Below are 18,883 nucleotides of genomic sequence, written 5' to 3'. Positions count from 1 at the left end.
CCCACTCCTAACAGGCCCATCTTTTGGCCAGCCCACCCCGAGAGATCGCAGCTAGCGCCTCCTTCCACAACCTTTCCATCGCCACTGCTCCCCTCGGACCCGCAACCTTCCCTGTTCCTAGAGGAGCGCCCTCCTCTCAGCTGCCACCATCTCCTGGAGGAGAGCGGATGGGGAGGGTGCTGCTCGCCTTGCTTGGCGTCGGGGAGGCTGGAGTAAGTGAGGGGCCGCTCCTGAGCACCCCAGCAGCCCAGCCAGACTGCCAGGTGCCATTCTTTGGCCAACACAGGACTTGGTCCACCCCCACCCGACACCCGGAACTGTTCGCCCAGCCCTCGCGCCCAACAGCCCTTTTGGCCCATTCCATTCCCTCCAACTCCCACGGGAGTCGCCCACCGCACCCATCTTGGTGGTCTGTGGACATCGGGGATTCTCGTGTGCGGAGGTGCCCTTTCCCTGCGAACGCCTGCCAGAGGCTTGGTGCTCGCACAGCCACGCGCACGCACGCACACCGTCCCTTGGGCCAGCAGGGGCAAGGTTGACGTGGGCCCTAGGCGTCTGTCCAAGAGAGGCGCGCTTGAGCCCCAGAGCCTCAGTCTGGACCGGGGACTCTCCTGTTCGTGGCCGTGGCGCTCCCCTGGCCGGTCCATCCAGCCAGGGCCCAGGATCCAGCTGGTGCAGGGACTGTCGGGGAGCAGAGGATGTGGAAGCATTCGGGGGGAAAGCATTGTCCATGGCATGGGTGGTTCAGTGGTAGAATTCTCGCCTGCCACGCGGGAGGCCCGGGTTCGATTCCCGGCCCATGCAGAGTCCAGTCCGTTTTGGTCCTCAGCCACAAGTCCCGTGTGTGTCCCTTCTGTTCGTCCTCGTCGTCGTCCCAGTCTAAGCTGCGCACCCCAAGCACACAACACAACTCCTGGACAGCGCCAGTGCCAGCTGCACTCCAGTGAGCCAGCGCCTACCCACCTACCAGGTCGCCTCTCCTCAACTCAGCCAGCCAGGCCCAACTGCAAAGACACTGCATCCCTCACTCAATTCCTGGGCACTTCAAAGCACCTGCCATACCTAGCCTCTCCTCTGCACACTGGCGTCAGCAGCCAGCACCTCCATGGTTCTTATAACCCGCCCCCGACATCACCCACACCCCACACCTCCATCCTCCCACCCCACAGTACTGGCCCCACACAGCCTGCCTCTCTCACCATGGAGACTTACTTGGGGGACCTCTCTTGTTGGGGGAGGGGAGTCCGAGGGGGCCAGAAATGCGTCCCTGATCTTGGACCTCCTTGTGCCTCCTTTGCTGAGAAGGGACAGCCTCCGGTAGGGACGAGGGTGCCTTATTTCCCCTAGTGCGTTGCCCACGGAAACTCGTCTAAATCCTTGAGAGCATCCCAGTTCCCGTGACTCGGCAGGAGGTGTTTCCTTGCCACATCTTGCACCATGTGGGTCTCACTCAGCCCAGAGCCGACCCACACCGTTGGCCATACACAGGTACACAGGGTCTTTGGCCCTACAGGACACTACTCCCTCCCTGGTGAGATCTCTATGTCTCTCTGTATCTCTGTCTGTCTCTCTCTCTCTCTCTTACACATTCATACATACACACACACTACACACACATACACACACACACACACACACAGAGACAAAGACAGAGACAGAGAGATGTCCAGGCACAGTCCAGAGAGGCACAAACACAGACAACTCAGTCTTAGTTCCTTCTGTGCCATCCCAAATCCCTTGCTGGCTATCACGGCATTGCTCCTTGGTTTTCTGAGACCTGGGCTAGTCCAGGTTACCTATTGGCAGGCGTGTGTGCTGGGCATCCTCATAACCCGGCTGATTGCCCCCCAGGCTGACAGTCTGTCCTCTCCAGCGAGCTCAATGTGTGCACAGACTCTGTGCTTCACACCTTCTCCAGCCTCCCAACCGCTGGACCGTGAGTCCCTTCCTGTGGTCTGACTCCTTTTTGCTCCAAAGGCAGTGGCTTCCAGGATAGAAAGCTTTCACCCATCTGTCAGCGGACCCATCCACCGCCGGAGAAAGGCCCTGTCTAACCACAGGCACCTGGCTGGCCTCTGCCACCTGTTAAGTCCCTGACCTGCCTGCTCTCTGTCTTCAACAAAGGCGAGTGGGAGTGGTGGGGACCTCAGCAGCTTTTTTTTTTTTTTTTTTTTTTTTTTTGGTTTTTCGAGACAGGGTTTCTCTGGGTAGCTTTGCGCCTTTCCTGGAACTCACTTGGTAGCCCAGGCTGGCCTCGAACTCACAGAGATCCACCTGGCTCTGCCTCCCAAGTGCTGGGATTAAAGGCGTGCGCCACCACCGCCCGGCTCTCAGCAGCTTTTTAGTAAAGAGAGTGCAGAAACAGAACCAAGTGGGGCTCCTCAGTTGACTTTGGTCTGCAATCAGAGCTGAAACTAGGCAGCATATCAAGGGCAGGAGAGACAGGATGTTGGTACTAGGACATGGGGTTGTTATTCTGGCAATGTTGACGGCCAATCCTGCTGATACTATTACTTTCTTCTGCTTCTGCTTCTGCTTCTCCTTCTTCCTATTCTACTACTACTACTAATACTACGATTATTTTTTCTTATTGTACTTCTTCCTTCTCCTCCTCCTCCTCCTCCTCCTCCTCCTCCTCCTCCTCCCTTTCTCCTGCTCTTCATCCTCCCCATTCAAATCCTTCTTCTGCTTCTTCTTCTGCTGCTGCTGCTGCTGTTGCTGGTAATGCTCAGGGATGTTGGGATGAGACGGAGTTGGAAATGAGCAGGAACAGAAGCAGCCCAATCTCTGCCCGCAGGCTCCTGGAACCATCTCCTGGGGCTCCTGCCCGTTTCTTTCTGAGTAGGGACCAGGATCATGTTTTTAGTTGAGGTTGTTACTATTGTGATCAAATGTGTGATTAAAAGCAACCTTGGGGTGAGAAGGTTTGATTTCTTCTTTCAACTCCTTAGCGCCACAGTGGTGGAAGTGTGGATGGGTGGGGGAGGTGGGGATGGCTGGGCTTATGAGGGTTAGGAGGTCAGAGTCGGACTTGGGGGTTGTATGGTGAGGGGAGAGACCTAGAGGCAGGAAGTAGTTCAGAGGACCTGCATGAGGGCTGCCTACTGGCTTGCTCAGCCTGCTCTCTTATCCCACACAGGACCATCTGCCCAGGAATGGCACCGTCCAGTCACCCACCTCCTCTCTTCATGTGCCCTCCCACATCCATCGTGAATCCAACAATGACCTACAAACTCGGCTGAAGGCCCGTCTCAGGGAAGACTCTTCTCGATTCCCATTCTCTCTTCTCAGATGAGTCTACGATTTTATCAAGTTCACCAGAACCAACCAGCATTGTTGACCCTTTGTCAGCCTGGCACACAACCAGATCGCTAATTGAGCTATAACCTTTCCTTTTTTATTCATCCCTCAGAGCTCATTTTAATCTCAGCACCACAATGAAAACATCAAGAAATGTCGTTGGTTTTTGTTTTTGTTTGTTTTCATAATATTTTACTCTGGGAGCCCACCACCCAGCACTCACATAAATACACAGAGACTTATTCTTAGTTAATAATGCCCAGGCTTAGCTTGGCTCTTTTCTGGCCATCTTTCTTAACTTCAGTTACACCATCTAATTTTTTCCTCCTCTGAACTTTTACCTTTCTCTATCCTATATGCTTTTCTTTGCTTTTATTGAGCGGCTGGCTGAATGGTTGTGTGGCTGGGCCCTGGCATCCTCCTCTCCTTCTCCTTTTCTCCATACTCTCCTTACTTCTGCTCCTATTTATTCTCCCTGCCTGGCAGCCCTGCTCAGGCCTCTCCATCCCAGCTATTGACCGTTCTGCCCCTTCTTAGACCAATAAGGAGTTTTAGGCAGTTAAAGTAACACAGCTTCACAGAGTTAGACAAATGCAACATCAAAGAGTGCCATCCTTCTTTCCATCATTAAGCAAATATTCTACATCATAATCCAATGGAACACATCCACAGCTAATATTCCACAACCAAGAACTTCATAGGTGCCACAGTCTTTTTCAAGTCAAAGATTCAACGTTCAGTGTTCTTAAAACACAGAGTTTGGTTGTTTGTGGGGCGTTTACCCACCACCCTCACTGTTCCCCAGAGTTTTCTTGAGTGCGAGCAGCAGGAAATATTAGATAGAAGGATTTATTGGGGAGAATATCGCGGAGATAGACAGATAGAAAATAAAAGATAGCCTCGAGAGGGCCTGGAACCTATTCCAAGGGGCCCCGAATATCTCTGCCCCAGGGTTTTTATAGAGATGCCAAGGGGTGGAGCAAAAGACCTCCTCCCCCAGCACAGCCAAGTGCAGACCATCTCAGACACCTGCACTCAGGCCCGTGGTCTAATCATCCTCTATGCAGACCTGCTGGGTAAAGCCACGAGGAACCCGAGAACGGGCTCCCACAGGTCCCCCTTTCTTAATATATATAAAAAAAAATCTATTAATGGCTTACAGCAATCTCCATAGCTGTTACACCTCCCATTATGGGAGTGGAGGATGATATAGATGGCATTTCTCTTTTGAATTAGGTCCAAGGTGACTACAGCAGTCTTAGCTGCCCCAAGCCCTTTCTAAACCAAAAACTCTTAAGGTGACTACAAACTTAAAGAATCTCTTAGCTTCATCATTACCATTAACAGGTTAACATAAATATTGCTATACATATTCACAATTCTCTCAATCTTACAACTCAAAGCAAACTCTTAACAGAACCATTTGAATTAGCATATATGGTGCTAAATATAGTTAACAATTTTCTTCATCTTACAACTTTAACTCAATCATTTGAATTTTCTTGCTAACAGAACATAGGAAAAACTTGGATGTATTCACATCAAACTTAAATATTTCCTTAATTCCACAAAACCAGGGTGTGTTAATATCAATAGGTTTCTGCAAACATAATTCAATCTCATAACTCCTCCTTTTCTTTATACTTTAAACAAAATCTCAAACCTAGTTAGAGGAACCCAAACTTATACAATTTCTACAAACCCATATTGAAAAGCAATCTTCTCAATCTAACCATTAATACTTTGAAAACTTAGCAAAACATCCAAAAGCAGTTTCTTAATAAAACTTTTTACACTTTAAAAGTAGTCTCTTAATATACCCCATTTGCATTTCTTACTAACAAAACATGACATTAATCCACTCAAACAACTTTTGAAATTAGACTAAGGAATATTAACTCTCTCCCTTTTCTTTTTTCTTTTTTTTTTTTTTTTTTTTAAAGATTTATTTATTTATTATGTGTACTGCACATATCTCTGAAGGCCAGAAGAGGGCACCAGATCTCATTATGGATGGTTGTGAGCCACCATGTGGTTGCTGGGAATTGAACTCAGGACCTTTGGAAGAGCAAGCAGTGCTCTTAACCTCTGAGCCATCTCTCCAGCCCTCCCTTTTCTTTATAATTTAAGCAAAATCTCAAGCCTAGTTAGAAAACCAAACTTTTCCGTTTAAACAGTTCCATTTGTAACACAAAACCAGTTCTGTAAGTAATTTTATTTTTACATAAACAGTTCCACAAAACAATTCATGAATCACCAATTAATAAAGCATATATGCATACACAAAACTGCATCTTGATTCTAGGTAGAAATAAATTTCTACATTTAAAAAGTTCCATTTTTAACACAATTCCAGAAAACAGTTCCTAGGTCATTACTATGAATAAACTCAAAATTGTCCCATTGCAATGAAATCTCTACTGTTCATTTCATTTCTTAAGTCCCAAAATTCAAATGATAAATTCTGGTACGAGCCTTCCAAATATGAAAAAATCCATAACCAAAATATTTTTGTAGTTTTATCTCATTTTAAGTTCAAAATGTTCAAACAAGAAATAAATTCTGGTATCAGGCTTTCACTTTCAAATATGAAGAGACGTTTTACAACCAAAACTTTTTGCAGTTAACAATTTTAGTTCTAACAAGCATCTCTGCAACTTTTATTCTCAAGCCAGAGACCTGTCTAAACCGCACAGTTTTTGATGTTAGCTCAGGTTTTTCTGTGTTGCGTCGATTTTCCACGGATCTTGGCTGCAGATGCCTTGTGCTGGTTCTGGCGTCCGCCATTCTTAGCTTCTTAGCGGCTTCTGGAGCTTTTGAAACCATTCAGACTGCCTGCTTTGCAGTCTGCTGGGACACTAACCTTCTGTGTCTCGGGTTCTTTTTACCATATACATTAGGAATAGATTCATATTTAACATTTACACTTTTTTACAAATTCACATATAACATTAACATCTACTTATTTATACTCTTTAAGGGAACTATAGAACTACTTTAGCAAATATATTTCTTATTACTTCTTATATACTTATCTTATTTCTTATTTAAACTTACATTTACAACTAGTATAGCACCCCAACACCATCCCTACTGGCCTGACCTCTTCCTCACAACCATGCACCCCGGTCCCTAAGGAGCGGAAGAAACAGGGGCATTGCAAACGTCAGAGTTGTCCTCAGCTTTCCTTAGATGCTTTAGGGGCTTTCCAGGAACCCAGGGCTTGGAACACGCACTGCTGTCCCGGGCGGCGGCAGTGGCGCTGAGTAAGGTAACCACACCAGATGCTTTTCGACTGGACCCGGCATCTGCCCCGCACTAACACCTCCCCATGGCAACCGCACGACACATTGCAGGTCCCGTCCCTCCCAATCCCATCCCAACACCACTCTGGAGTAATTCAAGATATACATAAAAATATACGTATTTACGGACACACACACACACACACACACACACACACACACACACACACACAGAAAAAAAGTCTCCATTTGTTTGAAGCGGACGTTGAGTTGTGAAGATCAGGGTAAAGCTCACAGACAGCCTGTGAGGAGGCAGGTGAGTCAGGTGTGCAGGTGGGGGAATTCTTCTGGACCTCAGAGCAGGCGGGGGAGTGAGGGGGAGACTCTGTGGGGTCCATGAGTGGCTCGGAAGCGTGTGCGCGCGGGCTGCGTGGTGGGTGGGTGTGCCCGCGTGATGGTGGCGGTGTGTAAGCTGGGCAGGACAAGAAGCAGCAAGGCTGAGCTGTTCAGGCGCAGAGTTGGCGTCTTGTGTGAGAGACGGTGGGCGGCAGTGGGAAGCTAGGCAAAGGGTGGGCTGTGCAGACAGGGAGCGGGCCATGTTGTGGTGGGTGGGGGCGTGAGAGCAGCAGGGGCGAGCAGAGCCGCGATGCCCCTGAACAAAAGGGAGACGTGTGGTTTGTTGGCGCCAAGGATCCCACATGAGGTGGCAAGAGGTGACAGAGGGCTTGTATGAAGCGAGGATTCAGAGACATAACAAAAGCTTCCCTAACTGGGAACCGAACCCAGGCCGCGGCGGTGAGGGCGCCGAATCTTAACCACTAGACCACCAGGGAGCGTGGCCCACATCTGACGGTCCCGACACTCGGCTCTGGGATCCAGGCTGACAGCCACCTTGTAAGCCGGAATGCCCGCCCGGCGCCAGAGCAGATGTCCCGGCATTACCGGCCTTACCAGATACCGTTCGATGCTCACGGGCACCTGCGCCTACTCCTGCCCTACCCGCTCCCGGCTGCCCTCTGGAGATTCGCCCCCAAGCCCGGCTCATCCTCCCGGATTAGACGCCTGGCGCTGGCGGTTCTCCTCCCGCTACACACACCCTCAAAACGTCTCGGCCCCGCTGCCTCCTTCCTTAGCTCAGTCGAGCGATCGGTCGGCCGCGCAGTCTCGGGACAAGCTGAGAGACGCCAGACAGGGCCAGCCTCGGCCCTGGACCTTGGCAAAACACGGGCAGGTTGCGTTGGCCGGGAATCGAACCCGGGTCAACTGCTTGGAAGGCAGCTATGCTCACCACTATACCACCAACGCCGCACCGCCGGGACGGCACCCACACGACGCCGGGGACTGACACCCAACAGTGGACAGCGGTGACGGAGACGTCGCCTACCGGCTCCCGCCCTGAGCCCTCCCCACGGGGACCCCCCCGATGTCAAAGCCAATGCCACCGCCAGAGCCACGGCCAACCGGGGCTCCGCCGCTGCGCGCTGTTCCCCGCCGTCCCAGCCGCGCCTCCCGCACGCACACGCCGGGCCCTTGTGGGCGCTCTCGCCACCTGACTGCAGCAGCAACCCGGCGCGCCGCGAGGGCCACGGGGAAGAGCGAGCGTCCGGGACCGCTCGGGGCGGGTCACCACCAAGACTCGCCTGGCGCACTGGGGGCTCAGGACACGAGAGTGGCACCCGGGAGGCTCTGACACCCGTCGCCTGGTCGGGAGGGCGACCGGTTCCCTGGCGTCGGAGTCCTGGGCCAGGTGCCAGCCGAGGGACCGAGGGTCCGCAGGCGGGTGGGCAGGCCGGGCCGTGGGCAGCCCGATCCCGGGGCTTGGAAGGGGACCAAGGGCCAGCGCAGCCGTGGGCGACGGTCTGGCTAAAAAGATGGCACGTCTCCTCGTCGGGGAATCGAACCCCGGTCTCCCGCGTGACAGGCGGGGATACTCACCACTATACTAACGGGGAGGACCGCCAAGAACAACGCACCGCGACGCCGGGGCCTCTCCGTCGCTCCAGCCAGGCCCTAAGCTCTCCCTCCCACCATGGCCGACCCCCGCACCAAACCCCATAGTCCCCGGGACGCCGCCAAAAAGCCCACCTCACCAAGACCCGAACCCGCAACCCTGGGTGATCACCGCGTCCCCCTCCCCCTGCCCCCGCCCGGGCTGTTGAGCGGGGCTCTCAGAGGTGACAGCTTTCTGCCGCCCTCGCCCACGCCATCAGGAGAGGCTGCACCCACACCTGCGCGGCCCTGCGGCGGCTGGGCTGCTGCCCCAGACGCGCCCCCACCGCACCCCGGGACCTGCAGCGACTTTGGCGCCTAGGAGCGTCTCCACGTCCACGCGGTGGACACCGGGCGAGGCCCGCAGCCTCAGGACCCGGACCGCCACGTGCCCGGCGCCCCGTCGCTCCAGGTCCGCCAGGCGCGCGCGTGGGTGCCTGCTGCCAGCCAGGCGAGCGGCCTCTCGGTCAGACCCGCTGTCAGGATGGCCGAGCGGTCTAAGGCGCTGCGTTCAGGTCGCAGTCTCCCCTGGAGGCGTGGGTTCGAATCCCACTCCTGACAGGCTCATCTTTTGGCCGCCCCAGTCCAAAAGATGGACTCACGCCTTCTTCCATAACCTCTCCAGCGCCTTCGCTCCCCTCTGGACCCGCAATTTTCGTGGCCACACCTGTGCCTAGAGGAGCGCCCTCCTCTCAGCTGCCACCAACTCCTGGTGGAGAGCGGATGGGGCGCGTGCAGGAGTAAGTGAGGTGGCCGCTCCTGAGCACCCCAGCGAGCTTGCCCGGTGCCTTTCTTTTGCCAACACAGGACTTGGTCCACCCTGACCCGACACCTGGAACTGTTCCACCAGCCCTCGCGCCCGCCGCTGTAGCTAGAGTTTTCCTGCCTGGCCCACAGTCAGGACAAATCTCTCCCACCTGCCAGTCCCACAGCCTCAGACCCGACCAAGTAAACACAGAGACTTATATTGGTTACAAACTGTATGGCCATGGCAGGCTTCTTGCTAACTGTTCTTACAGATTAAATTAATCCATTTCCATTAATCTATACCTTGCCACATGGCTCGTGGCTTACCGGCATCTTCACAAGCTGTTTCTCTTCATGGCGGCTGGCAGTGTCTCTCTGACTCAGCCTTCCACTTCCCAGCTTTATTCTCCTCCTTGTCCCGCCTACACTTCATGCCTAGCCAATGGCCAATCAGTGTTTTATTTATTGACTAATTAGCAACACATTTGCCATACAGAACTTCCCACAGCACTCCCCCCCCTTTTTTTTTTTTCAAAAAGGAAGGTTTTAACCTTAACAAAGTAAAATTACATATAATTTGGGAATTTGGGCATAGCTTCTCTTACTACTTCCTGCTGGAGGGGGGCGCTGTATCTTATGGGGACACAAAGAAAATTTGAGGATCATGGAGTAGTCCGTGAGGCTGTATCATCTGAGCCGGTTGCCTTGAAACCCTTCTGGATGTTGGATCATCTGGGCCATGGTGTCATCGGAGACCTTTCAGGGGGTCTTGGCTGGTCAAACCGGACGTATCTTAATCTGGAACAAATCCATAGCCTCTGGCTTTCTGTGGGAACAAAAGCAGAGTCTCCTTTCCAAAGCAACACATCCTTACATCTAAATTTTGAAGTTAAGGTATCTTTAAAGTATACATATTGGTTTAACTCAGCTTCCTTTGCAATCAAATATCTCTCTGCAGTTAAGAATCCCAAAGACAACACAATCCAGATTCTCTGTGTAATATTCATCTTTATGTGGCTTATTTTTATATTAATTTTACTGTCTCTTTAAAGACTTTATTTTTTAAAACTATGTATTTGTTTATATAACTGTATATATCATCTTTTTTGTCTCTTTCAAGCCTACGTATATTTTACACACATTTAAACTATTACATCTGAATCTGTCTTATTGTGAATCTCTTGCTTTAAACTGCAGCAGCTGTGGCTGCTGGCTCTGCCACCTCAGCTTCCCAACAGGGCGTTCACCAGCTCTGGGAGCTATCGTGGGTCTATGCTTTTATCCAAGCAGCGTGTAGCCCAGAAACCTCTTTTTTTGTTTTGTACTAGCAAAGTCTAAATCCAGCATGCAGCTTAATGTGCCACTTGCAGAGGCCTCATTCCTGCCAAACTGCAGATCGAGTGCGCACCTTGGGAACCCGCCAGTAGCTCAAACCGGCAGCTGCCACTCATTTGAGAGAGACAATTAGGATCTGTTTTTAGCTCCGTTGTAGAATCTTTTTTCTCAGTTTTTAGGTGGAAACTCTTGCCACCACGTTGGGCACCATTTGTAGCTAAGTTTTCCTGCCTGGCCCACAGTCAGGATAAATCTCTCTCACCTGCCAGTCCCACAGCCACTCAGACCCGACCAAGTAAACACAGAGACTTATATTGGTTACAAACTGTATGGTCGTGGCAGGCTTCTTGCTAACTGTTCTTACAGCTTAAATTAATCCATTTCCATTAATCTATACCTTGCCACATGGCTCGTGGCCTACCGGCATCTTCACAAGCTGTTTCTCATCGTGGCGGCTGGCAGTGTCTCTCTGACTCAACCTTCCACTTCCCAGCTTTATTCTCGTCCTTGTCCCGCCTACACGCCGCCCCGTTTTGCCCATTCCATTCCCTCCAACTCTCACGGGAGTCACCCACCGCACCCATCTTGGTGGTCTGTGGACATCCGGGGTTCTCGTGTGCGGAGGTGCCATTTCCCTGCGAACGCCTGCCAGACCCTTGGTGCTCGCACAGCCACGCGCCCGCCAGCCCGCCGGCCCGTGGGCCAGCAGGGTCAGGGTTGTCGTGCGCCCTGGGCGTCCGTCCGGGAGAGGCGCGCTTGAGCCCCAGAGCCTCAGTCTGGACCGGGGACTCTCCTGGCCATGACCGTGGCGCTCCCCTGGCCGGAAGATCCAGCCAGGGCCCAGGATCCAGCTGATGCAGGGAATGTCGGGGAGCAGAGGCTGTGGCAGCAGTCGGGGAGAGTGTTGGCCATGGCATGGGTGGTTCAGTGGTAGAATTCTCGCCTGCCACGCGGGAGGCCCGGGTTCGATTCCTGGCCCATGCAGAGTCCAGTCTCTTTTGGTCCTCAGCCACATGTCCAGTGTCCAGTCCGTCAGTCCGTCCTTGTCCCAGTCCAAGCTGCCCGCGCTGTGCACACAACACAACTCCTGGACAGCGCCAGTGCCAGTTGCACTCCTGTGAGCCAGCCCCTACCCACCTACCAGGTCGCCTCTCCTCAACTCAGCCAGCCAGGCCCAACTGCAAAGACACTGCATCCCTCACTCACTTCCTGGGCACTTCAAAGCACCTGCCATACCTAGCCTCTCCTGTGCACACTGGCGCCAGCAGCCAGCACCTCCATGGTTCTTATAACCCGCCCCCGACGTCACCCACACCCCACACCTCCACCCTCCCACCCCACAGTACCGGCCCCACACAGCCTGCCACTCTCACCATGGAGACTTACTTGGCGGACCTCTCTTGATGGCCGAAACGCTTCCCTGATCCTGGACTGCCCCGCCTGCAGGGCTTCAACGGGTTCTCGACCACCCTAAGGACGGAATGATAGGGACAGGAGATACAAGGAAACACACCAAGTCTGGATTCTGATCAAGGTGCAACTTTATTTTTCTCCAAGAGGGTTTATATAGTTTCTGCAGGGTAGGGGGAGCAAGAAGCTGTCATCTGCATAAGGTGGGGCAAGCTAAGGATATTTGCATAGGATGTTTACAGGGTGAAAGTGTCAAGGGCTCTGCCTCAATGTCCTGTTGCTAGGCAACCTGACTGTAAGATGATCTAGTTCCCTGTCTTATGGGGGGTCTGTATTTTTCCACTAACTAGAGATTCTATCCTTGTCCCTGACACTGGACCTCCTTTTGCCTCCTTTGCTGTGGAGGGACAGCCCAGGTAGGGTCGAGGGTGCCTTATTTTCCCTAGCGCATTGCCCACAGCAACTCGTCTAGACCCTTGAAAGCATCCCAGCTCCCGTGACTCGGCAGGAGGTGTTTCCTTGCGACATCTTCCACCATGTGGGTCTCACTCAACCCAGAGCCCACCCACACCGTTGACCATCCACAGGGTCTTTAACCCTACAGGACACTACTCCTCCCTGCTGAGATCTCTCTCTCTCTCTCTCTCTCTCTCTCTCTCTCTCTCTCTCTCTCTCTCTCTGTTTGTCTGTCTGTCTCTCTCTTTCTCTCTCTGTTACACACACACACACAGTGAGACAGGTCCAGGCAGAGGCCAGAGAGGCACAAACACAGACAACTCAGTCTTAGTTCCTTCTGTGCCATTGTAAAGCCCTTGCTGGCTGTCTAGGCACTGCTGCCTGGTTTTCTGAAACCTGGGCTAGTCCAGGTGACCTATTGGTAGGCTTGTGTGCCGGGCTCCTCACCACCCCGCCTGATTGACAGGCCAAGCTGACAGTCTGTCCTGTCAAGCGAGCTCAGTGTGTCCACAGACTCTGTGCTTCACACCTTCTCCAGCCTCCCAAACGCTGGACCGTGTGTCCCTTCCTGCGGTCCAACTCCTCTTTGCTCCGGAAGGGGGTGGCTTCCACGAAGGAAGGCCTTCACCCATCTGTCACCGGACCCATCCACGGCACACTGGACCGAGATAGGCCCTGTCTAACCACAGGCACCTGGCTGGCCTCTGCCACCTGTTAAGTCCCTGACCTGCCTGCTCTCTGTCTTCAACAAAGGCCAGTGGGAGTGGTCGGGACTCCTGCATCTTTTTAGTAAAGAGAGTGCAGAAACAGAACCAAGTGGGGCTCCTCAGTTCACTTTGGTCTGCAATCAGAGGGGAAACTAGGTCACATATCAAGGGCAGGAGAGACCGGATGTTGGTACTAGGACATGGGGTTGTTACCCTGGCAATGGTGACGGCCACTCCTGCTGCTTTTTCTGCTGCTGCTCCTGCTCCTGCTACTACTGCTCCTTATCCTCCCCCTCCTCCTAGATTTCCTCCATCTCCTCCTCCTCCTCCTCCTCCTCCTCCTCCTCCATTTTCTCCTGCTCCTCCATTTTCTCCACCTCCTACTCCTCCTCCTTCCTCCTCTTTTCTTCTTTTTCCTCTTCTACTACTACTACTAATACTACGATAATTTTTTCTTATTGTACTTCTTTTCCTCCTCCTCCTCTCCTCCACCTCCTCGACCTGTTCCTCCTCTCCCTTAAACTCCTTCTTCTGCTTCTGCTGCTGCTGCTGCTGCTGTTGTTGCTGGTGATGCTCAGGGATGTTGGGATGAGAGGGAGTTGGAAATGAGCAGGAACAGAAGCAGCCCAATCTCTGCCCGCAGGCTCCTGGAACCATCTCTGGGGCTCCTGCCCGTTTCTTTTTGGGTAGGGAGCATGATCATGTTTTTAGTTGAGGTTATTACTATTGTGATCAAGTGTGTGACTGAAAGCAACCTTGGGGTGAGAAGGTTTGATTTCTTCTTTCAACTCCTCAGCGCCACAGTGGTGGAAATGAGGATTCGTTGGTGAGTTGGGGAGGGCTGGGCTTATGAGGGTTAGGAGGTCAGAGTCGGACTTGGGGGAGGTGTGGTGAGGGGAGAGACCTAGAGGCAGGAAGTAGTTCAGAGGACCTGCATGAGGGCTGCCTACTGGCTTGCTCAGCCTGATCTCTTTTCCCACACAGGACCATCTGCCCAGGAATGGCACCGTCCACTCACCCACCTCCTCTCTTCATGTGCCCTCCCACATCCATCGTGAATCCAACAATGACCTACAAACTCGGCTGAAGGCCCGTCTCAGGGAAGACTCTTCTCAGTGGAGTCCAGGTTTTTGTCAAGTTCACCAGAACCAACCAGCATTGTTGACCCTTTGTCAACCTGGTACACAACCAGGTCTCATATTGAGCTATAACCTTTCCTTTCTTGTTCTTCCCTCAGAGTTCATTTTAATCTCAACACCACAATGTAAAACATCAAGAATTGTCGTTGGTTATGATTTTTTTGTTTGTTTGTTTTGTTTGTTTGCTTTCATAATATTTTACTCTTGGGAGCTCGCCACCCAGCACTGCAATAAATTCACAGAGACTTATTCTTACTTATAAATGCCCGGGCTTAGCTTGGCTCTTTTCTGGCCATCTTTTCTTAACTTCAGTTATCCCATCTAATTTTTCCCCCCTCTGGACTTTTACCTTTCTCTATCCTATATACCTTTCTTTTGTTGAGCTGCTGGCTGAATGGTTTTGTGGCTGGCCCCTTGGCGTCCTCCTCTCCTTCTCCTTTTCTCCATACTCTCCTTACTTCTGCTCCTATTGATTCTCCCTGCCTGACAACCCTGCTCAGCCCTCTCCATCCCAGCTATTGGCCATTCCGCCCTTTCTTAGACAAATAAGGTGTTTTAGGCCGTTAAAAAACACAGCTTCACAGAGTTAGACAAATGCAACATCAAAGAGTGCCATCCTTCTTTGCATCATTAAGTAAATATTCCACATCATAATCGAATGGAACACATCCACAGCTAATATTCCACAACCAAGAACTTCATAGGTGCCACAGTCTTTTTGAAGTCAAAGATTCAATGTTCAGTGTCCTTAAAACACACAGAGTTTGGTTGTTGTTATTGTTTGTTTTGATTTTTTTCTTGTTTTGTTTTGTTTGGTTTTGTTTTAAGATAAAGGCTCTTGTGCACGGAGAGGAAAGAATCCGGGCACAATCATTGTCCTAGGAAAGCAAAACCGAAGTCCAACATTGTCACAAGCCCAGTGTCTGAGTTCTCCTGTTCACTGGCTCTCTTGTGGGTACAGAGGGGGTGGAAAGTCACCCTCCCTCCGCTCTGCCACTCACAGCACCTGCAGCTGCTCTCCCAGGCCTAGATGGACTCCACTCTGAGGCCGTTGCTCCCCTTTGATGGTTGTCCTGGGGTTCCTGAATCTCCAAGACCCTCGCCTTCGCCTTTGACAGCCTCTGCTGGGCTCTCTTCAGGGACTCTCTGAGCATGTCATGTGGAAATGCCAAGCCTTCCAGTCCCAGTGGGGTTCACTGGAGGCTGCACCTTTGCTCAAGTCCCCTCTCAGCCTCTCTCTGGGGACTGCAGACCCACCGCCCATCTCCAAGACTCTGCTGCTCTCTGGGATCCATCCTTCCACACCTTCAATGCCATCCCCACATAGGCGAGTCCTATATGTTTTCAAATTGGCCGGCTGGCATGGGGTTCAGCCTCTGCATGCTGACCTCCAGGAAGCCACCAACCCGGGGGTTGGGGGTGGGGAGGTTTCACCTCCACCACACTGCTGTCTTCTTAATCACCACTGGCTTCTCAGCTACAGTGGAGCAGCATCAAGGATTGTCCCTGCACAGCCAAGGTTTCACCTTGCTGGGTCCAGTCTCTTGTTCATAAACCACAGATGATTCTTCATCCCCGGGTGAGCAGGACCACACCTTCTTCATTCCAAACACCGAAAGGACCCCAACGGAGTTCTACCAGGGACTTCCCATGTGCCCGCTGAAACTTCAGGTGCAGGGCCTCCGTAGTCTTCACCGTGGGCACGGCTCTCTACATTCTCTTCCAAGCTGCCCCAGAGGAGGACAGCCAGCTTGGAGCAGTCAGGTCCTTGCCGGCCTTACCCACAGTACAAAGGCTTTTCACAATCCTGGGGAAGGCCAGGTGATCGGGTCTGTCACAGCAAGACTCCACTACGAAAGGCAGTTTCCTCCTGAGTTAGGGTTTGTATTATGGCGATCAAACACCGTGACCAAAAGCAACTTGGGCGGAGAAGCGTTTGTTTCACCTTAAGGCTCCTGAGTCCGTCCCAGAATGAAGCCAGGGTAGGATCCCGGAGACAGGAACTGCTGTAGTACCTGTCTGTGGGAGAGTGCTCCCTACTGGCTTGCTCAGCCAGCTGTCCCACACAGCTCCCTTTTGGTAGTGGTCCCCGTGTTCCCGCATCTCCAAGACACACACACACACACACACACACACACACACACACACACACACAAATGAAAAAAATGGCTCCATTTGTTTGAAGCAGACGTTGAGTTGTGAAGATCAGGATAAAGCTCACAGGGAGCCTGTGAGGAGGCAGGTGAGTCATGTGTGCAGGTGGGGGGCTTCTTCTGGACCTCAGAGCAGGCGGGGGAGTGAGGTGGAGACTCTGTGGGGTCCATGAGTGGCTCGGAAGCGTGTGCGCGAGGGCTGCATGGTGGGTGGGTGTGCCCGTGTGATGGTGGCGGTGTGTAAGCTGGGCAGGACAAGAAGCAGCAAGGCTGAGCTGTCCAGGCGCAGAGTTGGCGTCTTGTGTGAAAGACGGTGGGCGGCAGTGGGAATCTAGCCAAAGGGTGGGCTGTGTAGACAGGGAACCTTCTATGTTGTGGTGGGTGGGGGCGTGAGAGCAGCAGGGGCGAGCAGAGCCGCGATGCCCCTGATCAAAAGGGAGGCGTGTGGTTTGTGGGCTTGGAGGAGGCCAGGGTCCAGAGAGGAAGAAGAAAGGCTTCCCTGACCGGGAATCGAACCCGGGCCGCGGCGGTGAGAGCGCCGAATCCTAACCACTAGACCACCGGGGAGCGTGGCCCACATCCGACGGTCCCGACACTCGGCTCTGGGAGCCAGGCTGACAGCCAGCTTGTAAGCCGGAATGCCCGCCCGGCGCCAGAACCAATGTCCCAGCATTACGGGCCCTACGAGGATGAGGTTCGGGGCTCACGGGCACCTGCGCCTACTCCTGCCCTGCACGCTGCCCGCCCCCGGCTGCCCTCTGACGATTCACCCCCATGCCCGGCGCCTCCTCGCTAATTAGACGCCTGGCCCTGGCGGTTCTCCTCCCGCTAGACACACCCTCAAAACGTCTCGGCCCCGCTGCCTACTTCCTTCCTTCGATCAGTCGAGCGTTGGGGTCCCTCGCGCAGTCTCGGGAAAAGCTGAGAGACGGCACAGGGCCACCTTCTGCCCTGGATCTTGGCAAAAGACGGGCCGGTTGCGTTGGCCGGGAATCGAACCCGGGTCAACTGCTTGGAAGGCAGCTATGCTCACCACTATACCACCAACGCCGCACCGCCGGGACGGCACCCACACGACGCCGGGGACTGACACCCGACAGTGGACAGCGGCGACGGGGACGTCGCCTACCGGCTCCCGCCCTGAGCCCTCCCCACGGGGACCGCCCCGACGTCAAAGCCAACGCCACCGCCCAAGCCACGGTCAACCGGGGCTCCGCCGCTGCGCGCTGTTCCCCGCCGTCCCAGCCGCGCCTCCCGCACGCACACGCCGGGCCCTTGTGGGCGCTCTCGCCACCTGACTGCAGCAGCAACCCGGCGCGCCGCGAGGGCCACGGGGAAGAGCGAGCGTCCGGGACCGCTCGGGGCGGGTCACCACCAAGACTCGCCTGCCGCACCGGGGGCTCAGGACACGAGAGTCCACCGGGGCGGCTCTGACACCGGTCGCCTGGTCGGGAGGGCGACCGGTTCCCTGGCGTCGGAGTGCTGGGCCAGGTGCCAGTGCCAGGCGAGGGCCCGAGGGTCCGCAGGCGGGTGGGCAGGCCGGTCCGTGGGCAGCCCGATCATGGCGCTTGGAAGGGGACCAAGGGCCAGCGCAGCTGTGGGCGACGGTCTGGCTAAAAAGATGACACGTCTCCTCGTCGGGGAATAGAACCCCGGTCTCCCGGGTGACAGGCGGGGATACTCACCACTATACTAACGGGGAGGACTGCGACAAATCTCTTTACGCGACTCCACGCCCTCTCCGTCGCTCCAGCCAGGCCCTAAGCTCTCCCTCCCACCATGGCCGACCCCCGCACCCAACCCCAGAGTCCCCGGGACGCCGCCACAACGCCTCTTCCACCAGGACCCGAACCCGCAACCCTGTGTGATCAGAGCGTCCCCCGCCCCCTGCCCCGCCCTGGCTGTTGAGCGGGGCTCTCAGAGGTGACAGCTTTCTGCCGCCCTCGCCCACGCCATCAGGAGAGGCTGCACCCACACCTGCGCGGCCCTGCGGCAGCTGGGCTGCTGCCCCAGACGCACCCCCACCGCACCCCGGGGACCTGCAGCGACTTTGGCGCCTAGGAGCGTCTCCACGTCCACGCGGTGGACACCGGGCGAGGCCAGCAGCCTCAGCACCCGGATCGCCACGTGCCCGGGCGCCCCGTCGCTCCAGGTCCGACCAGCGCGCGCGTGGGCACCTGCTGCCAGCCAGGCGAGCGGCCTAGAGATCAGATCCGCCGTCAGGATGGCCGAGCGGTCTAAGGCGCTGCGTTCAGGTCGCAGTCTCCCCTGGAGGCGTGGGTTCGAATCCCACTCCTGACAGGCTCATCTTTTGGCCTCTCCACCCCGAGAGATCGCAGCTCACGTCTCCTTCCACAAACTCCCCAGAGACTTCGCTTTCCTCGGACCCACAATTTTCGCGG

General features: G+C 54.1%; 9 non-coding genes across 9 annotated transcripts; 4 read left to right on the top strand and 5 right to left on the bottom strand.

The window, feature by feature from the left end:
• Positions 1-733: 733 nt before the first annotated feature.
• On the top strand, positions 734-804 carry Trnag-gcc (transfer RNA glycine (anticodon GCC)). The gene has a single exon. It is a non-coding gene; the product is annotated as a tRNA-Gly (tRNA).
• Positions 805-7,306: 6,502 nt separating this feature from the next.
• Trnae-cuc (transfer RNA glutamic acid (anticodon CUC)) lies at positions 7,307-7,378 on the bottom strand. The gene has a single exon. It is a non-coding gene; the product is annotated as a tRNA-Glu (tRNA).
• A 400-nt stretch (positions 7,379-7,778) lies between these two features.
• On the bottom strand, positions 7,779-7,850 carry Trnag-ucc (transfer RNA glycine (anticodon UCC)). The gene has a single exon. It is a non-coding gene; the product is annotated as a tRNA-Gly (tRNA).
• Positions 7,851-8,425: 575 nt separating this feature from the next.
• Trnad-guc (transfer RNA aspartic acid (anticodon GUC)) lies at positions 8,426-8,497 on the bottom strand. The gene has a single exon. It is a non-coding gene; the product is annotated as a tRNA-Asp (tRNA).
• A 515-nt stretch (positions 8,498-9,012) lies between these two features.
• On the top strand, positions 9,013-9,095 carry Trnal-cag (transfer RNA leucine (anticodon CAG)). The gene has a single exon. It is a non-coding gene; the product is annotated as a tRNA-Leu (tRNA).
• Positions 9,096-11,529: 2,434 nt separating this feature from the next.
• Trnag-gcc (transfer RNA glycine (anticodon GCC)) lies at positions 11,530-11,600 on the top strand. The gene has a single exon. It is a non-coding gene; the product is annotated as a tRNA-Gly (tRNA).
• A 5,376-nt stretch (positions 11,601-16,976) lies between these two features.
• Positions 16,977-17,048, bottom strand: Trnae-cuc (transfer RNA glutamic acid (anticodon CUC)). The gene has a single exon. It is a non-coding gene; the product is annotated as a tRNA-Glu (tRNA).
• Positions 17,049-17,459: 411 nt separating this feature from the next.
• Trnag-ucc (transfer RNA glycine (anticodon UCC)) lies at positions 17,460-17,531 on the bottom strand. The gene has a single exon. It is a non-coding gene; the product is annotated as a tRNA-Gly (tRNA).
• Positions 17,532-18,699: 1,168 nt separating this feature from the next.
• On the top strand, positions 18,700-18,782 carry Trnal-cag (transfer RNA leucine (anticodon CAG)). The gene has a single exon. It is a non-coding gene; the product is annotated as a tRNA-Leu (tRNA).
• The last annotated feature ends 101 nt before the right edge of the window (positions 18,783-18,883 follow it).

This window comes from Peromyscus eremicus, chromosome 15 (genome assembly GCF_949786415.1).
Source record: "Peromyscus eremicus chromosome 15, PerEre_H2_v1, whole genome shotgun sequence".
Lineage (NCBI taxonomy): Eukaryota > Metazoa > Chordata > Mammalia > Rodentia > Cricetidae > Peromyscus > Peromyscus eremicus.
Note: the sequence above shows the minus strand (reverse complement) of the source record. Positions and strands in the feature narration are given on the sequence as shown.